Raw genomic sequence first — 6,000 nt, 5'->3', positions numbered from 1 at the left:
TTATAGTACTAGTGATATTGATTACTGCATTGTTGGGAAAGAGCAAGAAAGGCATTTCCCTGTACTTGTGCACGTGACAATAAAACTTGAAACTCCAAATCCAGATGGTGCTTATATTTCCCATTCATTTGCCTGAAGCCTGCAGATCTCTTGAAATTAGTGGGGGGAAAATGTATTGTTATTGTTTTAAATATTTGTTTTATTACTCAAATCAGCACCCCTACTTCCCACGGCTTTGTCTGTGCTGATCTCACTAAGACTCTGGGCCCTGTTCAAAATACTTTGACAATACATCCTTCCTTTCTTCCTCCCTTTCTCACTTCTTTAATGGTACCTATCCAATGTTCTGTCATGACTGGATTAGCCCACTGTCACGACTTCCTCCGAAGCTGCCACCTCTCCTTGTTCGGGCAGGCTTCGGCTTTGTCGTCACCGGCGCTCCTCATCTCATCATTCCATTTGTTTTGTCTTGTTTATTACACACACCTGGTTCATCAGTACCTGTATAAGTGTTCCCTCTGCCCCCTTGTCTTTGTGTGTGATTGTTTATTGTGGAGGATAGCTAAGCTCGGTGGAGCTCCGTGTATTTTGTATCGCCGGGATATTTCCCTGTGTGCCTTGTATTTTCCAGTGAGCCTGTTTTGCGCACTAGAGTGTTTCACAAATTTCTGCATAACTCTGTATTTGCGGAATAAAGCCTGTTATTCTGTGATTTACCCTCCTGCGCCTGACTCCTTCAACATTACCTCATCACACCTACATAGTGAACCCTTGATTTTCACCTATCCAACAGTGTTAACTTCAGTGGTTGCACTGTATGGGCTGGGTAGGACAAAGAAACACCTGTGCTGCCTCTCAAAACCCATATAGGTAATTGTAAAGCGCTGTTATGATTTCTTAACATTGTTAGTTCTTAGCTTGTTAGTACTGAGTGGATCACATCAATGGCCAAGGTTAAGCAGCACTTGCAATGCAGCAGAGTTTGACGTGCCAACAGGTGTCACTGTAGACTAATTCAGAGGTGAGACGATGGAGTCCATTGGCCAGAATGACTTGATTAGACCAAACCTTTATAGCTGAGGTGTTAGTATTCCTAATAAACTAGTGTAGCCTACCAAGGCCAAAATTGCAGTAGGCCCTATGGGTATTTAAACGTTCTCAACCCCTCAAGGTGAGTCTTTAAAGTTGTATTATTTATTGTTATTCATACATCTACCTGAAACATGAGCTTTTTACAATTCAAATCATCCATCTTGCCAGGGGCCGACTGACTACTGATTTGCAAAATATCACTTTATCTCCCCTACCCACTCCCCTGCCAGCTGGGTGAACAAAGCCTGTTCCGACATGGAAATCCTTACTACCACCTACAGCCTGGCCATTAGCGCTAACTGCAAGAATGCTAATGAACACCCTGGGCACCCGTTTACACACACACACTGCCTTGCTCATGCCCTTGAGCAATGCACTTAACCCTAACTGCTCCAGGGTCGCTGTTGATAGTGGCAGACCCTGGCTGTGACCGCACTCTCCGAGGGTGTCTCAGGTAGAGTTGGGATATGCAAAAAAAATACATTTCCAAATCACACATGCGTATTAATACACACTTGTACATGTGTGAAATAGGACAAATGTAAGCACCACCAAATTATAATACAGTAGTTTATTGAAATAAATGGTGCAATAGAGATGGATTGTCTAAACCTACAGTATTGCATAATACATGACATAGGCCTCTCAACCCTGTACTTTTCATAAGGAATCAAAGTGCATCTAATCAACAACAGAGCTTTTTGCACAATATACCTTATTATTTAGAGAACTTGGGCAATATTTGTAACCATTCATGATACAATGCAGGCATGCTTGAAGCCACCATGTTATTTTAGATGACTATTCTGTCAAAGTCCTTCCAATGTAAAAAATGCAAATCACATGCACCCACAATTTTGGAGAATCTCTTATAAAATGGGTTAAAATCATGTATATTAACCCTAGGTGTAAAATAGTCAATAATGGCGATTTCTCAGAAAGTTTAAACTGTCAAGAGGAGTGAAACAAGGTTGTCCACTATCGGCATATCTATTTATTATGGCCATCGAAATGTTAGCTATTAAAATCAGATCCAACAATAACATAAAGGGATTAGAAATCCGGGGATTAAAAACAAAGGTGTCATTGTATGCTGATGATTCATGTTTTCTTTTAAATCCACAACATGAATCCCTCCACAGCCTCATAGAGGACCTAGATACATGTTCCAACCTCTCTGGATTACTACCACATTATGATAAATATTACATATTGGATCACAAAAAAATAAAAACGTTACATTACCATGTAGTTTACCAATAAAATGGTCTGATGGTGATGTGGATATACTCGGAATACATATCCCAAATGAAATTAATGATCTCACTCCAATACATTTTAATAGAAAATTAGCAAAAATAGATAAGATCTTGCTACCATGGAAAGGTAAATACCTGTCAATTTGTGGAAAAATCACCCTGATTAACTCTTTAGTATTATCCCAGTTTACCTATTTGCTTATGGTCTTGCCTACGCCTAGCAAACAGTTTTTTAAATTGTATGAGAAAAAAATATTCAATTTTATTTGGAACAGCAAGCCAGACAAAATTAAACAGGCCTATTTATATAATGAATATGAATTCGGGGGACAGAAATGATTAAATATTAAAGCATTAGACCTATCACTAAAAGCTTCAGTCATACAAAAGTTACACTTAAATCCGAACTGGTTCTCTAGCAAATTAGTAAAATTGCCTCACCCAATGTTCAAGAATGGCCTTTTCCCCTTTATTCAGATTACAACTTCTCACCTTCAGTTACTTAAAAAGGAAATAATCTCCCAAATACCACTATTTCTAAAACAAGCCATAGAAAGTTGGTTGCAATTTCAATGTAATCCTCCAGAAACTACAGAACAAATAATGCAACAAATATTGTGGTTAAACTCAAATATACTAATTGATTAAAGAAAAAATGTTTTCAAAAGGTATAATCTTCGTAAATTATATCATAGGTAGGACTGGTGGAGTTATGTCGCACATGCAGCTAACAAAAACATATGGAAATGTCTGCTCTACCCAAAATTACAATCATATAATTGCAGCATTACCGCAAAAAATGGAAGAGGAAAGTGGAAGGGGGAAAAAGTAAGGAACTTGTCTGTCGGCCTTGCATTAAAGAGCATAATTGGTTAAAGAAAATTGTGCTAAATAAAAAAGTATACCAGTTTCATTTAAGGACCAAAGGATTGACAGCCATCCCATATAAATTGTATATATATATTTGCAAGAAGAAAAAAAACATATGGGGGATTGGAAGTGATGCAGACAATTACATTGATGGAAGTTACAATATTTCTGCAATATTAAAGCTAATCTACCCCCCCCCCCCCCCCCCCAAAAAAAATAAAAAATAAAAAAAAATAAACAATCACATGCATCCCACCCAACTAACTGTCAAAGTGGACACAACTCAGCTCCCTGGCCTTGGCTGGACTGTTGTCTTATTTACCTTTATAGCCAAATATACTGTATAGCTACTGTGTAGCTCGGAGACGCCTAATCTGGTGGCGCGCCCTGTCGGAGATTACCATGTGCCTTTCTTATCGCCACCATTCACGTTGCTACGGCGACGATGCAAGCAAGGCTACTGTTGGTTGCGCAGTCATGACGTCAGGTGGATATAGGGAATTCCGTATGCACGGAGTGGAAGAACAGCCGAGTTCAGAACTCATCAGCGAGATCCGGACGAACAAAACTCGCAAGAAACATTATTTGGGACTTCGCCTTAAATTATTTTACAGTTGACGTTATAGAAGTGTTGCTTATGTACTTTATCAAGCGTTGGCGTTGCGCAGAAGATGTGTCCATATGTGCACTAAAATAACATTTGATGCCACCTTCGAAAGTTGTATCTATCAAACCCAATGACCCACACCTAAAACATTATTCATAAACATAATATTTGAGAGCTGCTCACAACTCAAACAGAGACGAAGACTGCGGACTTGCACATGTAAGTTTCTTACAGCCTGTAATGTAGATGTTGAAAACGTTTTACAATGTTTCACTGGAGATGATGATGGTGATTGTGGTTGTTAAAAAATTATATCACATTTTATAAAATTATATCAATACATTATTATTTTTCCAGACAAAAAAAAAAAGCTTTTGTACTGTATGACCGGCCATTTCTTTGGACTTGACACTATCAGCAAACAAAGATGTCAGAATGTAGGGTAAACAAACATTTATGTTTGCTTATGCTCAGGTCACCCTCTTTTAACTTCGGTCAGTTGAAAGTAATATCTAAAATGAATGTTATTAAGTTAATATTAACCAGCTTTGGTCTAATACCATATCTATTTTGTTGCCTTTTTATCGTTTGTTGAGTTCATGTTTTCAGTGGACTATTGAGTTCATGCACTTACCCATCCCACAGTTAGCCCTGCAGTAGAAAGAGTCAGGACTGAGTTGACCAACCTGGTCTCAGAGCATTTCGTATTCTTCTGTAGTAAATCCGAGATACTCCATTTAGTATGATATGTTACATTTCGCATGGTTTGTATTCATTTGTGGCTGTCCATCACTCATGTCGTATGATATGTTACGAATTACAATTTGTATTATATGTTATGAATTTGCAAAATATAGTATATGTTACGAATTTGCAACATGTATGATATGTTACGAATTTTAGCTAGGTCGCTAACGTTAGCTAGCTGGCTAATGTTAGCTAGGCTAGAAGTTAGGGTTAAGGTTAGGGTTAAGGTTAGGGGAAGGGTTAGCTAACATGCTAAGTAGTTGCAAAGTAGCTAAAAAGTAGTAAGTAGTTGAAAAGTTGCTAAAGTTGTCCGTTATGAGATTCGAACTCGCAACCTTTAGATTGCTAGAAGTTTGCGTTATACGCCCACCCCGACCAAATACCCTACTTTCGTTTTTGCCTTAAGTAACAATCTGTCTTATGGTCCATATCAAATGTATAATATCATACAAATACATTTACTATGTTACGTCTAGTGTATGAGACCAGGCTGAGTTGACATTAGGAAATCATACAATTGATCTCAACAGGTTTGGGCAGTGCAGTCCAGGGGCTGTTTCATTGACAGGGCCTCTATTTTGGAATTGTTTTGGCCTGGTCTCTGCAGTAGCAGCTGGTTCTGCAAAGTTATCAGCCTGGTGACAAACTTCACATGATAAAGGTGGAAGTGGATCTTTCTCCAGAATGTGAAGTGAAACGTCTCACTTCACTGCAGTTCTCACAGTACTGACACTTGAACAGTGCTACGTTTTCAGCGCATGTGTTGTTATCTTTCTGATGCACATGTCAAGCTTAACTTTACCTTGGTTCCCATAGCACTGTAACTGACTCTTGCAATGTGCTACTTTGCTGCGTGTGTGTGGCCAGTTGGGTGTAGGCCTATGTCCTATTTTCCTTCCAAAAATTTCCTGACAACATGTGTGTGTCAATAATAAAACATTATGTCCCTCAACCCTCTTGGCTATCAGAAATAAACCTTTCGTCTCAGTCGCTGCTGGCCACATTCCCAGGTCTATCTGCAACACACGCCAAGTCTGAGTGACCTTATCATGGAGCTTTGCCATTGAAGGATCAGTGACAATGTGCGGACGCACTAGCGGCTCAAATATCCTTGCACCTCTTAATGCCTCCCGAGCCCATAAAGCTGTTAGCAGGCCATTTTTAAACAGATAAACACTTTATATTTGTGCCTGAGGGCTGTGTGGGACACTACCTCTGAGCAAAGTGCTTTTCAGTCACACCGGGTCTCCACCGGTGAGTCAGCAAAACAGAGGCTTCTCTAATTGGGCTCAGAGGGAGGTGGTAGGGCAATAGACAGACAGACAGACAGACAGATAAACAGACAAAGGTTGGGGGTCAATTCAAGTTCAATTTAGAGATTGAACTGAAATTCATGAATTTGAGGACTTTTCAACTCTAAAGTGC

At 39.3% G+C, this 6,000-nt stretch overlaps 1 protein-coding gene across 1 annotated transcript in view; it reads left to right on the top strand.

Annotated features, from left to right (window-relative positions):
* The first annotated feature begins 3,754 nt into the window (after nucleotides 1-3,754).
* LOC311104872 (ATP-binding cassette sub-family C member 5-like) overlaps nucleotides 3,755-6,000 on the top strand; it is a 41,162-nt gene continuing 38,916 nt past the window's right edge. The window contains exon 1 of the mRNA XM_084146836.1: nucleotides 3,755-4,047. The gene's annotated coding sequence lies outside the window, so the exon portion shown is untranslated. The remainder of the gene's footprint in view (nucleotides 4,048-6,000) is intronic.

This window comes from Coregonus lavaretus (genome assembly GCF_964263955.1).
Source record: "Coregonus lavaretus genome assembly, chromosome: 29".
NCBI classification, from domain to species: domain Eukaryota; kingdom Metazoa; phylum Chordata; class Actinopteri; order Salmoniformes; family Salmonidae; genus Coregonus; species Coregonus lavaretus.
The sequence above is the reverse complement of the archived record's forward strand: the minus strand, read 5'-3'. Positions and strand labels throughout refer to the sequence as shown.